Source organism: Podarcis vaucheri, assembly GCF_965113315.1.
Source record: "Podarcis vaucheri genome assembly, chromosome: 15".
In the NCBI taxonomy this organism is placed as follows: Eukaryota; Metazoa; Chordata; class Lepidosauria; order Squamata; family Lacertidae; genus Podarcis; species Podarcis vaucheri.
The window spans coordinates 45,796,809-45,814,291 of NC_138753.1; the positions used below are offsets into that span (position 1 = coordinate 45,796,809).

The 17,483-nt window shown below is 48.6% G+C and overlaps 1 protein-coding gene and 2 long non-coding RNA genes across 5 annotated transcripts in view; 2 read left to right on the top strand and 1 right to left on the bottom strand.

The window, feature by feature from the left end:
- The window catches only part of FGFR1 (fibroblast growth factor receptor 1), a 117,127-nt gene extending 113,500 nt beyond the window's left edge, over positions 1-3,627 (bottom strand). For all 3 annotated transcript variants that reach the window (XM_082200309.1, XM_082200308.1, XM_082200307.1), the window contains exon 1: positions 3,469-3,627. The gene's annotated coding sequence lies outside the window, so the exon portion shown is untranslated. The remainder of the gene's footprint in view (positions 1-3,468) is intronic.
- The window catches only part of LOC309519636, a 94,926-nt gene extending 81,640 nt beyond the window's left edge, over positions 1-13,286 (top strand). Inside the window, exons 2-3 of the long non-coding RNA XR_014213915.1 lie at positions 11,792-12,251; positions 12,750-13,286. This is a non-coding gene — a long non-coding RNA (uncharacterized lncRNA). The remainder of the gene's footprint in view (positions 1-11,791; positions 12,252-12,749) is intronic.
- Positions 13,287-14,234: 948 nt separating this feature from the next.
- On the top strand, positions 14,235-15,974 carry LOC309520362. The gene is made up of 2 exons (XR_014214236.1): positions 14,235-14,736; positions 15,719-15,974. It is a non-coding gene; the product is annotated as an uncharacterized lncRNA (long non-coding RNA).
- The last annotated feature ends 1,509 nt before the right edge of the window (positions 15,975-17,483 follow it).

The following is a 17,483-nucleotide window of genomic DNA, read 5'->3' on the forward strand; positions in this document are numbered from 1 at the left end:
TCTAGTAAGCTGTTACTCAGGGATGCTGATCCTGGAGGCACAAGTAGCCATTAGGACCAGCAGCCATTGACAGCCCTTTCCTCTATGCATCTGTCTAATCCTGCACAAAAGCCATCTAAGTTGGTGCCCATCACGGCACCTGGTGCAAGGACCCCTGAGCTGTGTCTCCCAGAGCTGGATTACCAAATAGGCAGAGCAGGTACTGGCCTACAGGCCCCAAACCTTTTAGGGGCCCCATGTCAGAAGGGAATTAGAGAGCAAGATAACAGGTTGTTGCTGTTGTTATTGTTTCATATTAAATAAACAGGGGTAGGAAAGGAAGGGGACTTTCAAAGGACAAGGGATGGCAGGATCTGGTGGTCGAGGAGATGGAATTAGGCACAAGGCAAGTGGGGCTGGGAAGGGGAAATTAGAAAGGAACAGACTCCTTCACTCTGAGCTTCTGCATCAAGAACTTCTGCCTACAATAAGGAGGCTACGTACATCACAATACCTCCAAAATAAATGTCTATCTTTAACTTGATGAAATTTGAGCTTTGGAACACCTTGCCATAAGGAAAATGTTGTGGCAAGGAATTTAGCACTTTCTAACAATCCACAGGTTATCAGAGCATAAAGAGATGGCAGGACTTGCCAATCAGTTGTGCCAAAGGTTGCTTCCACCTGCCACCATTTAGTGACTGGCTCTTCCCTGCACCACCATTTGGAGACAGAATTTTTTTATTATTACATTTCTATACTGCCCTTCATCAAGAGATCCCAGGCTGGTTCAAAGAATAAAATACAACATAAAACACAAGTGAATAATTAAACCAAAACAAAAAGCCCACCTTTAAAAAGCTGTAGGATAGGCCTGGTTGAAGAGGAACATTTTTGCCTGGCACCCAAAATATATAATGAAGGTGCCAGGCGAACCTCTGGAGAGCATTCCACAAAACAAACTTGTCTTGGGGGTTGCCTTGGAGGTGCACCCACAAGGTCACCCTTAAAAGCAGCATTCATTGTAGCCAATAAAACAGATGATAGTGGGCTGTTTCGGCAGTTGCTCAGTTTTGCAAATGTGTGCCAGGGTCCCAAAAGGCTTTACCCTGCTGCCTCTCAATTGCTAGGCACTTGCCATCTCTTAAGTCCTTCTGGGCATGAATTCCATTGCATCAACATTCTGGCCAGCTCATAACACACAGTTGGCAAGAAATAAACGTTCAAAGAAGAACAATCATAGTTGTTATATTGCACTATGGCTGTCCCAGGATGTGCTCGGAAGGCTTTTTTTTTTTTTTTTTTTTTTGGTTTTCCATAGCAGTGGAAGTCAGCTTGCAGCTGAATTCCTGGACATGCTAGGAAAGCAGGGGAAGAGAATCTTTTGCAGCTGCAAAGCCACATTCACTCCTGGTCAGCCTTCTAGGGGCCACTTGGCAGTGGTGGGCAGAGTCAGAGGCAAAAACAAGAAGAAAAATCTAACTTTGTAGGATAGCCAAGTTTCTATGCACCCACCAGAGGTCAAGGACACATTCTAGCCTGGGGTAAACATGCAAGGAGGGTGTGGAATATGGCTGGAGAGGAGGCGTGTGACCTGGGAAGAATTGTAAGGGCCAAACAGAGACCTGGAGGGCAACATCTGGCTTGGGACCAAGGTTTCCCAGCCCTGTAACTAGAGAATAAGCCCCACTGAACTAAATAGGATTTACTTTTGACTAGATGTGCTTTCATTTGCACAACATATGGTTTCGTCAGCTCTCCAAAGCAGGCACTCTTCAGTCTGTTTGTGTCAACAAATTCCATAGGAATCACTGCACTGAGTCTCTCGCAGGCAGCTAAGAGCCCAGCAGTATCTCAGCAGATTTACTGTAACTTAAGCTCTTGTGGATGAGAGCCAAACCTGTGCACAAGATAAGAAGAGGCGACCCTGCACTTTCCTTGAACACATTTGGGCATTGCACAGAAATGTCACAGATCTACTGTAGCTGCTACATTTCAGGGGCTTTGGGCTCCCCTGCTTATATCCTCCCCCCACCCCACCCTGGAGTCCACTGCTGCCAATGGAGGAGGCGGCCTCATGCAGCTAATGGAGGCAGCTCTGGAGTCCACAAAAGATCACAGCACAAGTAAATTTCTTAGTCTTTAAGATGCCAGGAGGCTCTCTGCTCTTTCTGCATCTATCGAGAGCAGTCTTCCCTCCCCTTCAGCCAAGCAGGGTGCAAAGTAGCAAGGGGAGAAGCGGGGCTCCTTCCTCTGAACCAGCCTTCCTAAGGGAAAGGATGGGGTGTGGGGTTGGGTTTTTTCCAGGAGCCCAGTAAGAAACAGGCATCGCGGAGGGATTCTGGATACCTGCTGGCTCACACACCTCACCCTCTGTCCCAACCTTTCAGAACAAATAGATTTCAAACTTTAACAGGATTTAAACTTACAGCATTTCTTAGGTCTGTGTAAGAAGTGCACCAACAGTCACACGGAGCAGCAGGGACAAGCAAGCTCAGCTCCTGGCTTCCCAGGAGGGTGGGCAGAGTCCTCAGGGTCGGCCCCCAGGTCCCAATGCCACAGACCCTGGCGACTGGGAGGGCAGCTGATATTCCTAGGATGTGGGGGGGGGGCGCTGGGGGCCCCACCTGCTGCTGATCCTTTGCCTTAGGCAACCCAAGCACAAGCCACAGAAAGATCACACCTTGCTCTGGCGGAGGCTGGAGTTATTTCAGAATAACTACCACTCAGCCGCTGCCTGATGCTCGGCAAGAGAGAGAACACTCTCTGCCCTCAAGGAGCTTACAATCTTCATTCTGAGAGCGGAGAGAAGGCCGGCGATTCAAGCCGAGACCGCGAGCCAAGGCAGCTTTCGCGAGGGGTCGGGAGTCGGGGGTGAAAGCAAAGGCTTCCGCGGGCAGGCGCCCGGATTCCCAGTTCGCCCGTAAAGGGGTTTGCCTAAAAACCAAAGCCGATCCCCAGAACCAGCTTAGCCGCTAAACGCAGGTCGACCGAGCACGCCAAAACCCCCCCCCCTGCCTCCCCGGCCCCGTCGGGCGCTGATCCGCCGCCAGCGCCGGTTCCCAGCCAGCAGGATGCGGCCGCGCAGCGCGCAGCTCAGTCCAAAGCGACGGCGAGGCGGCCAAGCCTGCTCCGCTCCCCCGACGGCGGCGAGTCGCCTCCCGGGCCCCCCCGCCGCCGCGCTCCCCCCCGCCGCCGCCCGGCGCCCCCCTCCCTCCCTCCCTCCCATCCCGCCCGCCCCCAAGCAGCCCCAGGCCCCCCCCGCCGCCGCCGCCGCCCGCGCTGCACCGCCGGGAGCCCGAGGCCGGGGGCGATGGCGGACCCGCTTCAGCCGCGGGAAGTTGGCCAGCTTCTGGCCGAGCCCCGCCGCTGCCCCTCGCCGCCCGCGCCCGGACCCGCGTCTCCGGGAGGCCCGGCGGCCCAGCGCCAAGTCGGCCGGGGAAAGTTTCTGGCGCCGCCGCCGCCGCCGCGTGGGAGCGACTGACTTACCGCTGGGCTGGGTCCCTCCTGGGCCGGGCGGCGGAGCGGCGGGAGCCGGCAGGGCCGCGCGGGCCCCGGGAAACAATGGGCGGCTGGGCGGCTCTCCTCGACTGGCCTGGCCGTCCCGGCTGGCGGGCCAAGGGCGGCAGCCTCCTCCTCCCCCCGGCGGGCCTCGAGCTGGCGGCGGCGGCGGCGGCTTCTCGCTGAGGCAGCCGGAGCCCAGGCGGAGAGTGGCTCCCGCAGCGCCGCGCCGGAGCCGCGAGGGAGCCTCGCTCCGCCCCCGCCCGCCCCGCCCCGCCCCGCCCCGCCCCGCTCGGAGCCCGGCCCCAGTCCGGCCGCGGTGCTCCCCCCACTTACCGGGGAGTAAACCCCGTGGACTCCAGGAGGACTTACCGCTGAGTAGCGAGGAGAGGCGCGTCCGTCTCCTCGGCCGGCCTTTTGCGGCAGGCTTACTCAGCGGCAAGCCGGCCAAGTCCCCCCGAAGCCCCCGAAGCGCCGGCGCAGCTGCTCCTGCGCCTGCTCCCTCTGGGCTGGGCTCGGGGCAGGAGAGCAGGGACCCCGGAGCAGCTTCTGGAGGAAGGGAAGCCGCCCTCCCATCTCCAGAGCGCCCGCCCTCCCCCGAAAGACCGCTCCGTCTGGAGCTGGGACCGAGACCGAGGCTCCAGCGCCCTCGAGCGCCCCTTGGGCAGCCGCTCTCACGAGGCGGCTGAGAGGATAAAAGGAGCAGGGAGAAGAAGCAAGGGCAGGATGTCACCTTGAGCTCCTTCTAAGATGGGTTATAAATGCAAGAGGTAAGTAAAATTGCAGCTCATAAGGTTGAAGTCCTGGCCATACTTGCTTGGAGCAATCTCATTTCCAAGACAGCGTGTCCAGGATCAGGCTGCATGTTATGTATTGAAGTTCTCACCCTGCCCACCAGGAATATCATGTATATAGTTTTCACTCAGGTCCACGTCAGTTACTTTAACCCTGGGTTGTTGTTGCTACAATGTTGACAGCTGGCTGCCTATAAAAGCAGGCCGGCTGAGCTGTTTGCTGTTCAGTTCTGTTCCAGCTTACAAATAAAGAGCTGCTTTGGAGATTCGCTGTGTTGTCTGATATGTTCACCCACAGCTTAACACTGCGTGTGTGTACTAAACTGGCAGGCAGTCAAAGGAGTGGAGGGCACTGCCTTATACTGAAATGGCTTTTCTGCCCTGACTGGCAGTAGCTCTTCTGGGTTTCAGGCAGGGGTCTCTCCCAGCCCTGCCTGGAGATGTGGGGGTTGAATCTGGGACCTTTGGCTTTCAAGGCGGATGCTCCACCACTAAGCTATGGCCCTTCCCTGTCTGACACTTGCTTCTTCAGATGTAAGCCCTACTGTACGTTTCCGAGCACAATTCAAAGTGTTGGTGCTGACCTTTAAAGCCCTCAACGGCCTCGGTCCAGTATATCTGAAGGAGCGTCTCCACCTCCATCGTTCTACCCGGACACTGAGGTCCAGCTCCGAGGACCTTCTGGCGGTTCCCTCACTGCGAGAAGCCAAGTTACAGGGAACCAGGCAGAGGGCCTTCTCGGTAGTGCCCCCCTCCCTGTGGAACGCCCTCCCACCAGATGTCAAAGAGAACAACTACTACCAGACTTTTAGAAGACATCTGAACATAGGCGCCGACTCCATGGGGCCTGAGGGGGCCCGAGCCCCCTCAAAAATTTGTTTGGGGGGCTCCGCCCCCCCAATAATCTCCGGTGCCCCTCCAGCAGAGCGCCATCGCCGCCCCTCCCCCAGCCCAAAATGCACAGGGTCGGGCTGCATGCCTCCTGCCCTCCCTCCCGAGCAAAAGCTCCACCCAATTTCCTTCGGAGCTGATTAATAGGCGCAGCACGCTCTCCCCTATTTGCTCACGAGGAGGCGGCGCCACTTTATCTGCATATTCATGAGCTTATTTATTATTCATGAGCTTTCATTTATTATTCATTATTTATTATTCATGGGCTCCCCCAATATTTTTTATAAGTCGGCGCCCCTGCATCTGAAGGCAGCCTGTTTAGGGAAGCTTTTAATGTTTGATGTATCACAGTATTTTAATATTTTTTTGGAAGCCACCCAGAGTGGCTGGGGAAGCCCAGCCAAATGGGCGGGGTATAAATAATAAATTATTATTATTATTATTATTATTATTATTATTATTATTATTATTACCATGTTCAATGATACTCCGTAATAAGTATATGAGTAAATATTTAATTCCTTGGGACTTATTTCCAAGCCAGCAGGCTCAGGATCAAGTCTTACCCCTGGGGAAAAGACCTGAGGAAGTTGGCAAGAGTTTCTACCATGGCAGGTGCTGCTGAACAAAGCTCATGGCTGCCTAGAATTGCTGCTATTTCTGTACCTGTGTTACGCAGAGTGACATTTCTGCTCTGCTTCTCTTGAGCTCAAGCAGTTTACAACCTACTATAGAAATATCTTCCCTTAAGGCTAGGTGTATGGAAGCTGGTCAGTGGCCAAGGAACTCTGCACATGATGGTTGCCTTAAACTCTAGCAAGGACAGGCTCCAGGACTAAGCCCAGGGGAACCCTGCTGCTGGTTTATACAAGGGCATGTGGCAGCATGCGCAGTCAAAGCCACTGACTGGCAGTATCTTGCCAATGTCCTGGTCTTCCTCTTCCCTGCCTGGAGAGGCCAGAGATTGAGCCTGTGACCTTCTGCATACAAAGCATGTGCTCTGCATTGACCTCCCTGCTGCCACAGTGAAGAGTGACCTCTTCAGCCTGGTCCTTTGCATATTGACTCACAAGGCCCACAGAGTTGGTTAGACCTGCTCTTGGGTGTGTGCGTGCATCAGGTGGCACCCTCCGTGAAATTTCAGTGCTGCAAGTCACCCTCTCCCTTCTGAGGGTGGTGGTGCAGAATAGAGTTGGATAAGGGCATTTCTTTGCTAGGTAAACAATGTCTGCGGGTTGTGTGGCTGTTAAAAACACAATAAGAAAAAGACAGACATCTTTTCCTACTCTTTCTCAAGAGTAAATGGTTCCCAGTTAGGAATTCCTTGCCAGATAAAACCCTGACCGGCACCATTTTTTACTGCATCCTTGGCCCGTGCTGGGCTGGAGTGGGGTGGGGAGGAAAGGTCTAGAGTGTTTGCTGAGCCAATACTGCAATTTTTATTTGGCACACTATTTCTTTTTCTTCCATTAAAAGAAAAATCAATAGTCAGGCATAAATCAGAAAAACTGGCTGTATAAAACTAGACCCAAGTCATCAAGCCTTTTAGCATGAAGCAAGGCTGCATATTCATTCATTCTTTCATTCATTCACATCAGGGGTCACCAAGCTTTCTGGAGCCCTGGGCACATTGGCAAACTGCAGAAACTGTTGTGTGCAGCACAAATACACCACAACCAAGCACACACCAGGGAGCCTTTCAAGCCTTTTTCCCCCAAGGGGGGGGGGCAGCAGAGGATGAGGGGAGTTTTTAAATGCCAGGGAAGGCGTCCAGGAGTGTAGATGTGCCAACAGCCAAGACAGTGGAGCCGGTGATTTAAAGCATTTGCTCTTCAACCCCAAAGGCTCCCAGAGTGACTTACACACCACAAAACCAAACTAAACCCCCAAGCAGATCCTGCCCTCTAGCCTGCTGTACAGAAGGGGACACACTGAAGGAAAAGGGCATGGGAAGGGAGGAGGGAGATAAAGCAAGCTCAGAACTACAGTTAACAACCAACCAGGGTGGGAACTGGTCAGGTGACCTCATGGAATAATCTGTGCTAGGTGGCAGCAGGTTTCTCAGCAGAGCCAGTTAAATCTCTCTGCTTCCTTCTTCTCCCTCAGTGAAATGGCTGTGTCAGCATTGTTGAAGAATCCATGTGAAATTTGGTTGTGCAAAGGGGACGGATACCCCAAGAGCAAGGTGTGGGGAGTGCCAAGGGCCCATGGCCCCAGGTGCACAATTTTTGAGGGGGTGTGAACCAGGCACCTGACACAGTGTTCCTCTCTGCCTGCCAAAGGCTGTGTCAGCCAGCCAGCCCCCCCCCCGCGCATTCGGCTCAGCGCTGCCCTGCTTTGCTCCTGTGGGGATGGGGTCGCTCCAGTGGTGTCAGTGGTGAGGGCTGGGCTGATGAGCACCCTCCCTCCACTGGGTGCTGGCAACAGCCACTACACTGCCGCTTCTGAAAATGTTATTTGTTCCAAACATTTCATGTAACCCCCTGGGGACCCCCTCCCCCAGACTGAAAAACGGGAAATGTTTTCAATAAATAAACACATGCAGAAGGAAAAGCTCCCTAGAAGACTCTGGGCCCAAGTCTTATAGGGGCTGGCTGCATACAGTCGTACCTTGGTTTTTGAACAGCTTAGTTCTTGAACATTTTGGCTCCCAAACGCCGCAAAGTGACTATTCCAGTTTGTGAACTATTTTTGGAAGCCGAACGTCTGACGGGGCTTCTGTGGCTTCTGATTGGCTGCAGGAGCTTCCTGCAGCCAATCAGAAGCCGTGCTTTGGTTTCTGAAAGTTTTGGAAGTCAAATGGATTTCCGGAAAGGATTCTGTTTGACTTCCAAGGTATGACTGTACTCAGTGGTAGAGCATCTACTTTGCCTTCAGCAGGCTCTGGGTTCAATCCCTGACATCTCCAGGTAGGGCTGAGAGGGACTTCCTGTCTGAAACCCCAGAGAGCTGCTACCAGTCAGTGTAGGCAAGAACGAGCTGAGTGGACCATTGGTGTGACTCAGTAGAAAGCAACTTCCTACAGTCCTGAGTTGGTCCTGCAAAGAATGCAGTGTAGATCTTTTAGAAGAGGGGCAGGAAGTTCATGACAGACCACATCTGCCGACAGATGGGAAGCAGTGTTTGGGTGTCTGTTGGGGTTTCTGAACTACTTGAATAATCAAAGTTGTGCAAGACAAGAAGAAACTTGCATGATGATAAATAAACCTGCATTGACTTGGAGGACCACAGCAGCTTCTCCCTGTAGGCAGATGGACCAGGTGCTTTGCACAAACCCGAACCAGAAGATGCAAGATGCCAACAAGTGCCAGAACTGTTAACATGTGTGCTTCCTTGACAACTTGTGCCTTTCTTTGCTGATTGCCCCTCATCAGCAGTTTTTCAACCCTTTCAGAAATTGGATACATCTTGACAGAATTCAATAAATAATCAGAAGGGAAAGGAGAACTTTGAAGCAAATAGGCAGAAGTTTAAAAAACAGTCAGTTCTTGGGAGACATTGCAAATTGCCTCCTCCTCTGTAGAAAGCTGGTATTTGCAAGAATCCTGGCAAGAAGCTCTAATAACATTAATTGCCAAACAAGGGACAGAATTGACAGAAACCAAAAACTATAGACCAATTTCATTGTTGAACATTATAAGTTATTCACGGAGGTATTGGCAAACAGATTAAAGAAAATTTTGAATAGAATTATAAATGAGGACCAAGGTGGATTCTTGCCCGGAAAACAAATGCAAAACAACATGAGAACAGTAATTGACATCCTGGAGTATTTAGATATGAGACCCAATCAGAAAGCTGTGCTAATATTAGTTGACGCGGAAAAAGCATTTGATAATGTTTCTGGGAAATTTATGGAAAAAACAATATAATTTATGGATATAGGAGAAACATTTGGACGTGGGATAAAAGCAATATATAGAAATAAAATGCCAAATTGATAATCAATAATGACCTATCAGAGACTTTTACAATTTCAAAAGGCACTAGACAAGGATACCCTTTGTCACCCCTATTATTTATCATAGTTTTGGAGACATTAACAACTGCCATAAGATCTGATCCCGGAATAAAAGGGATCACATTGGGAAGCAGAGCATACAAATTAAAGGCCTTCGCAGATGACCTAATTATAACAACAGAAAACCCCATAGAAAGTACATTGAAAACAATGGAAAGAATGCACAAATTTGGCCACATATCCAATTTAAATTAAATAAAAAAATAAAAAAATGTTAGTGAAAAATTTGGAAGATCAGGAAAAGCAGGAGTTACAGTGGTACCTAGGGTTACATACGCTTCAGGTTACATACGCTTCAGGTTACAGACTCCACTAACCCAGAAATAGTACCTCAGGTTAAGAACTTTGCTTCAGGATGAGAACATAAATTGTGTTCTAGCGGTGCGGTGGCAGCGGGAGGCCCCATTAGCTAAAGTGGTGCTTCAGGTTAAGAACAGTTTTAGGTTAAGAACGGACATCTGGAACGAATTAAGTACTTAACCCGAAGTACCACTGTACAAAATAAGACGGGTCTATTGATAACAAAAAAATCAAGTATCTGGGAATTTGGATCTCTGCCAAAAACAAAAAATTATTTGTTGATAATTACAGTAAAGTATGGAGGGAGATCAACAGAGACCTAAAAATTGGGGGGGGGGGAGTAAATCTATCACTGTGGGGCAGAATTTCGACTAGCAAGATGTCCGTGTCACCAAAAATGTTATTCTTTTTACAAATGATACCAATAATAAGTGGGACAAGCTGTTTCAAGGAGTGGCGGAAAGAACTAGCAAAGTTTATACGGCAAGGCAAAAACCCCAGAATTAAGTACAAATTACTGACCGCGATAAAGGATAGAGGGGGCTTTGCTTTGCTAGACCTTAAACTATATTACAAGGCAGCTTGTCTTTGCTGGATAAAGGATTGGATAACTTTGGAAAACACAAGCATATTGGATATAGAGAAGAGGGATAACAGATGTGGCTGGCACAGATCTCTGGGTTACAACGAAGTGAAGATGCATAGAGGCTTCCTTAACCACATAATTGGAAAATCTTTATACACGGTCTGGGAAAAACACAAAAAATTATTAAAACCAAAGACACCATGGTGGCTATCACCCCGGAAGCCTTCGCGGTAAAAAAGAAAAATATGACTAGCAATTGGGCGACATATAAAGATATATTGGAGGAAGAAAATAATTAAAAATTAAAAGTTTTGATGAACTTAAAAAAATTAGGTTTGGATTGGCTATAATATTACCAATTAAAGGAGGTCTTTAAATAAAAAAAACACAGATTTGAAACACAGATATCTAAATTAGAGAAAGAGTTATTATCAAACAACAGGAAAATATTATCGAAAACTTACAGATTATTATTAGATAGGGAACTCCAAGATGAAGAAGTGAAGGATGTTATGGTTAAATGGGCACAAGATTTCGGATTTCCTATCTTAATGAAAGACTGGGAAAATTGTGGAAAACAGACCTAAAATTCACAGCATGTTATTTGATAAAGGAAAACTTTATGAAAATGATTTACAGGTGGTACTTGACCCCATCTAAATTGGCTAAAATATCTAAAAATAATAAGAGCACATGGAGGTGTAAGCAGGGGGAAGGAACCCTATTTCACATGTGGTGGACCTGTTCTAAAATTTAAAAAAAATCTGGGACATGGTCTATGAAGAAACAAAGAAAATGCTCAGAGAAACATTTAATAAAAGACCAGAGGCTTTTTTACTGGGCATTATGACAATAAGCATCCCTAGAATAAAGAAAAATGTATTTCTTTATGCAACAACTGTGGCTCAAGTATTTATTGCTAAGTATTGTAAAGGAGACCAGATCCCAATTAAGGTAGTGTGGCAAAAGAAATTATGCGAATATGTTGAACTAACCAAAATGACAGAAGCAATAAGAAATCACCCGAGTTCAAGGGTGAAAAATGAATAGGATTGTTTTAAAAATTACATTAGTAAACATGGTTCCCAAATCCAAACTTGGGTGTGCCTAGAGTATATTTCACAAAATAAAAGTTAATTGGAGGAGATATCCTATACAAAGAAAAGGTTGAAGGTACTCGATACTGGAACACAGTACAAAGAAAAGGAAATAAAGAGAGAAGATGAAGCTGTTTAGAGGTAGAGGGAAGTTAAGCATTATAGAGAAATAGATGAATTTTATAGAAAGAAAAACAGATTGTGTATGTAACTGTAAAGAAAGAAGATGCTGTTATCTGTAAAAAAAATGCAATAAAAATTATTTTTTTTAAAAAAAGAAAGCTGATATCTGCAATATCAAGCTCAAAATAATAGGGGTTTCCAACCCTTCCCTCTCTCCTTCTCTTTCTCTTTCTCTCTCTCTCTTCACACACAGGCACCCTTTGCGATATAATTGCTGAAACATGTGCAAAGTAAACAAACTCCACTGAAAACTGTTGAGCCAGTGAGCAGCTGCTGTTAAAAAAAGAAGCTAATTCAGATCTGGGGATCATCAGGAAAGGGATAAAAAAAAATTAAAGACTCCATCATGATGCCTTTTTTATACAGATCTATGATGTGGCCATGCTTGGAAGGCGGTACAGCTCAGGACACCACAAAAGATGGAGGAAGTGAAAAACAGCAACCCAAATGGTCAAGCAGCTGATCCATTATAGACAAAAAGGTAGTAATTGGGCTTTTAAAGTTTCATAACAGCGGTTGGGAATCTTTTTGACACAGTGGGCCACATCTTTATTTACCCCAAACTCCTTGGATCAGCTCTGGCATTATAACCATCTGACTTACCAAAACCGGCCCAGGAAAGTTGAGTGAGTTTCTGCCTAAATGGGACTGAGCTTCCCCCACATCAGCTGATGAGCAGGGAGTCCACACCTGCTTTCTGCAGCTACTTTCTAACTGCCCTGCACTTGGCAAGTGGCACCAGGTGTGAGCAGGTACGCATGGTGTGGAGAAACTGGATTAGTAGATTTGGAACAGACAAAGCAGTGCTTCACAAAGGGCATAGCGAAACTCTGGGATTTGGCCCGCCAGGTGTAGTGCTGCCTGCCTGCTTGGCCTCCTTTAAATGGGGTTTAGACTAGGCCAGGGGTCTGCAACCTTTAAGACAAAAAGAGCCACTTGGACCGGTTTCCGAAGAAAAAAAAACTGGGAGCCGCAAAACTCGTCATTATAAAAATAACCTTTTTGTCACTTTTTATTATTTCTTTGTTTGACCCCTCAGAATTACTCCTCCTCATAGAAATAAACGTTAAATTAACAAGTTACCTTTTTGTGTGTGTGTGTTCTTCACTCCCCTTCAAAATAGTGACCAGCGTATATGCCCCCTTTCAATGCAGTGACCAGCGTACATGCCCCTTACAATGTAGCGAGCGGGCGAGAAGGTGGCGTCGGGACGGTGCGTGACTAACGCACGCACCGCCCCCATGCGACGTCACAGCCAGTACAGCGCCCGCCACAGTGGGGAGTGTCGGGGCACAATGCGCCTCCTCCCTTCGCTAGTATCCGACCCGGAGCCGCGGCAAAGGTGTAAAAGAGCCACATGCGGCTCCGGAGCCGTGGGTTGCAGACCCCTGTCCTAGGCCTTAACAGAGGATAAGATTATCAGCAGCTACTAGTCATGATGGCTACACCATCCTGCTGGGGAACAGGAATAGGAGAGGGCTATTGCACTCTGATTTGGGGCTTCCAAGAGCTACCCGGCTAGCCACTGTCAGGACAACAGGCTGGATCAGGGGCAGCTCTGGTCTGGTGGCACAGGGCTCCCATGTGCTGCATTGCACGAGGGAAAGACAGCTGCACACACACACTTGGCTTTTCCAAGACAACAGGGTAAAAACTGGATCCAGTAAAATATGAGCCACACCAGAGCTGTCACACTTCCAGCTTCCTTGTTCAGATCTATGTACTTTTCAAGGGAGAAGAGGACCCCCTCATGTCTAAGGGATGAGTGAACAACAAAGAATCATCTGGATGCCTGGATTCAGAACATGGAGTAGCACACAGGAGCAGAGTATTAAACTCATAAACAGCACAATGTAGTGTCAGGAATGCAGATTGTTAAACCTTTAGATCCCATTCAGCTGCACACAGCAGCTGACCTCTTACTACCCCTCTTGCAATGAGCCCATGGGGGGGCCCATACCGGGGTCCTGCCCCGGGAAGTTTTCTAAATTTTAGATGAAAATTAGTGAGTTTTAAAGTTTTTCTTTAAAGATTTTTTTTTCTTTAAAGTTTTTCTTTAAAGATTTTCTTTCCATAATGCAAGGCTGCATTTCCCCCTTCCCACCCCAGTTGCTTGCGGGTTAGTTATTCCCCTCCACGCTCTTGAAGCAGGCAATCCTTTTTAATTTTTTTAAGGTGAGCTGAATTTCCAAGCATTTGACATTTTGGGTGAGGCGGCGGCATTCCCAGGCGTGGCGAGAGATGCAAACAAAGCAAGAGGGCTGCCCTTTTGGGGAAGGAGGGTTGCTGCAACCTGCACGGCTGCCCTGGCCCCTTGGCCAAGCAAACTCCGCAGGACGGGGGGTCCTTGTCGTTGTCTCTGCACCAAGAGGCGCCTCGGCGGGGGCCGCCCGCCCCGCGGAACAGGGAGGCGGGGAGAGCAGGGCTCCCTCCCAGGAAGTGAGCGCCTGTTGCGCAGCCGGAGGGTTTCGGCATCGCGGCGCCTTGCAGGACGAGGGAGGCGCGCCGGGGAGCAGGGATGCCACTCCGCGCTTGCTGCCCCGGGTAGAGCCCGCTTGCACCGCGCCCCCATCCCCCCCGGCTCGTGCTGTGTCTTGGTTCGTGTGCATGCGATCCCCTGTCTCGCGCTGCGGATCCTCTCGCGCGCGGAGAGGCGGCAGACACCATGGGGCTCCTCGCGCTGTTTCTGGTGCTCGGGTGCTTCTACAGGTACGAAGGTGCAGCGGACGCCGCGGCAGGTAAGGCCACAAAGGCTGATGCTCGGCGGCGGCGCTCTGCTGGAGGGGCGCCCGAGATTATTGGGGGGGCAGAGCCCCCCCAAACGAATTTTTGAGGGGGCTCGGGCCCCCTCAGGCCCCATGGAGTCGGCGCCTATGATGAGCAGACAACACACTGTTCAGTAAGTTTACATACAGGTTCAAAATATCAGCCATGCAGTATTCCATGCAGCAGCGAGGATAATGCAGCCAAAATAATATCGGGTAAGAAATTCAGTAAAGTAGTTTCAAACATGCAGTCTGTGCTTAGGAGGAAGCACAGACACATCCTTCTTGGTAGATTACACGATGGGGAAGAGGAGGAGGAGGGAGAAGGAGACGGAGAAGGAGAAAGGGGGCATGACCTAGCTGAGTTTATCTAGCAGTACAACTCTGTGGTCCTTTATGTTAAATAGTGGGTAGACATAGCAGACGATGCAGCGATTTCTCCAAAGCAGCTCTTTATTTGTAAGCTGGAACAGAACTGAACAGCAAACAGCTCAGCCGGCCTGCTTTTATAGGCAGCCGGCTGTCAACATTGTAGCAACAACAACCCAGGGTTTCCCGCCTAAAGTAACTGATGTGGACCTGAGTGAAAACTATATACATGATATTCCTGGTGGGCAGGGTAAGAACTTCAATACATAACACTTTACCCCTTTGTGCAACAACTTGCAGTCATGCATAGTTATGTTTGAAAGCAATCTCCCACAATTTGAATCTCTTGTGTTGTGGTTTGTCCTGCAGATCTTAGAGACAAGAAATGGCTTGTAAGTGGTTTAGAGGAGGTTTCATTCCTTTTTTCCCTTCTTGCTGGTAGTGGCCAAACAGGTTTTGCTTTTGCATGGTTTTGAAACAACACAAAAACCTGCACAACCAATTTGGATATAAACAAAAGTGAGATGAGAGCTTACACCAGGGGTTGGCAACCTAAGGCCTGGGGGCCAGATGCGGCCCAATCGCCTTCTCAATCCGGCCCACGGACTGTCTGGGAATCAGCGTGTTTTTACATGAGTAGAATGTGTCCTTTTGTTTAAAATGCATCTCTGGGTTATTTGTGGGACCTGCCTGGTGTTTTTACATGAGTAGAATGTGTGCTTTTATTTAAAATGCATCTCTGGGTTATTTGTGGGGCATAGGAATTCGTTCATATATTTTTTTCCAAAATATAGTCCAACCCACACATGGTCTGAGGGACGGTGGACTGGCCCACAGCTGAAAAAGGTTGCTGACCCCTGGCTTACACCATAAGCAGCAAATCTCATTTTCAAATTACCTTCAATTCTAGATATAAAAAAGCCTGCAGAGCCTTATCTTCCTTCCTTGAAGTGGAGCCACTTCCATAGTACCAACTGCCACATTATTTGTATGATAGCTAATATGGCCAACTGTCTCTTGCAGGTGTGGGAAACCTTTTGTCCTCCAGATGTTGCTGAACTACAATTCCCATCTTGGCTCTGCTTCCCAGGGATGATGCAAGTTATAGTTCAGCAACATCTGGAGAGCCAAAGGTTTCCCACAGCTGACCTGCTGAATGGCAGTGAGCCTATTCTTTTCATTCTGTGCCATCTGAAACCATCTGAAAATCCATATTCTTCTAATTAATGCAGGGTATGACTAAAGAGCAGGGATACAGTCAATTCAATTTACATTTAAAAATCAACCTACATAATTCACAGTTCCTGACAAAATATGCAAGCTGCAAATGCAGCCATCTTTTGAAATTTACCCTTCTTTGAATTCTCCAACCAAGTAATGCACTTTCTATGGGGAAATTGCTTGCAAAAATGTGTATTATAGAAGAAATCACACCCAAATGCTGATGAGTTTCATGAGGACTTTTTGATAAAGGAATTTACAAATTGATGTGTTATGCATTGTACTGTATATGAATTATAATGTGTTTGAACAAAACATATTCAAATCTGGAAAAACGCAAAAACCCAAGGATAGCTACTTTTCCACCCACAAATTCTGGAAGAAGTAGATCAGTTCAATTCCTATGGGAATTAGCAAAGAACAAGTTTCTAAAGCATCCCAACCAGCCTAGTTGGGCCACTGATACTGCTTTGGTCATTGGCTCCGAGACTTTGGGGGCTGCTCGGCACAAAGCTGCCTCACTCTGCTCAGCTCCTACTGCCCTTCTTCCTTCTCATCCCCAAATCCAGCTCACTCTGCAGGCTGCCCTCTCCTCACAACATCCTTTCCTCTGGTAGAATAAGGCAGCAGCTGCCAAGAAGATGAAGATCACAGGACAATGGAACTGTTTCCCCCCTCCTCCCCAGTCCTGACCTTATGGTGCCCAGGGAGGGGTTCTGCTAAAAGGGTCTTTTCAATCCCTTAATTTGGAATTTAAAAACCAAAAGCTGACAAATAGAGGTTCCTTTTGGAAGTGGGGGTGGGGGTGTGCATGACAAAGGTCTCTCCATCACCCCAAGATCAGAATGACAAAAGACACTCTCAGTTTATTGCTTCCTCCTCAGAAAGGCCAGGGTGAAGAAGGGTGCAGGCAGGGCCCCTCTTGAAACGGGGGGGGGGGGGGCTTGTTTGCGCTGAAGCAGTCTGCACACCCAGAGTGCCCTGTTTGCTGGATCCCGCTCCAGTGCCCAGGGGGCTTCCAAATGCATTTTGAAAGCAAAGTGGGCAGGAAACCTCCAGCCCCCCAGGTGCTGTTAGGAACCCAAGGAGGGATGAAGGAGGAAGCTTCTACTCACAGTAGACCCATTGAAAAGGACCTGAATTAGCCATGTTCATTAATTTCAATGAGTCTACTCTGAATATGACTAGCAATAGATACAACACTCCATCTATGAGTGGATGCACTAAGGCAAGTACATTTGTTTCCTACTCGTTTTGCACATGGCCAGGAAGCTAATGTTGAACAGATGGGTACATAGAGCCAATACCACACTGCTGGGGGCACCAAGGCTGAGCCCCTGCCCCATGAAGCAGTGCAATATATTTTTCCTTTAGCTGCCACCACATAGCCCTAACACAATTGACCTGTGTCTCTACGGGGACATTTCAGCAGTGGGTGAGCAGCAGTGCTGGTTTTAAGGAGGAGATAAGCTCAGCCTTCTTTATGTGAGAGCTGGACCATAAAGAAGGCTGATCGCTGAAGAATTGATGCTTTTGAATTATGACGCTGAAGGAGACTTTTTAGAGTCCCATGGAGTGCCAGAAGATCAAACCTCTCCATTCTTAAGGAAATCAGCCCTGAGTGCTCACTGGAAGGACAGATCCTGAAGCTGAGGCTCCAATACTTTGGCCACCTCATGAGAAGAGAAGACTCCCTGGAAAAGACCCTGATGTTGGGAAAGACTGAGGGCACAAGGAGAAGGGGACGACAGAGGACGAGATGGTTGGAGAGTGTTC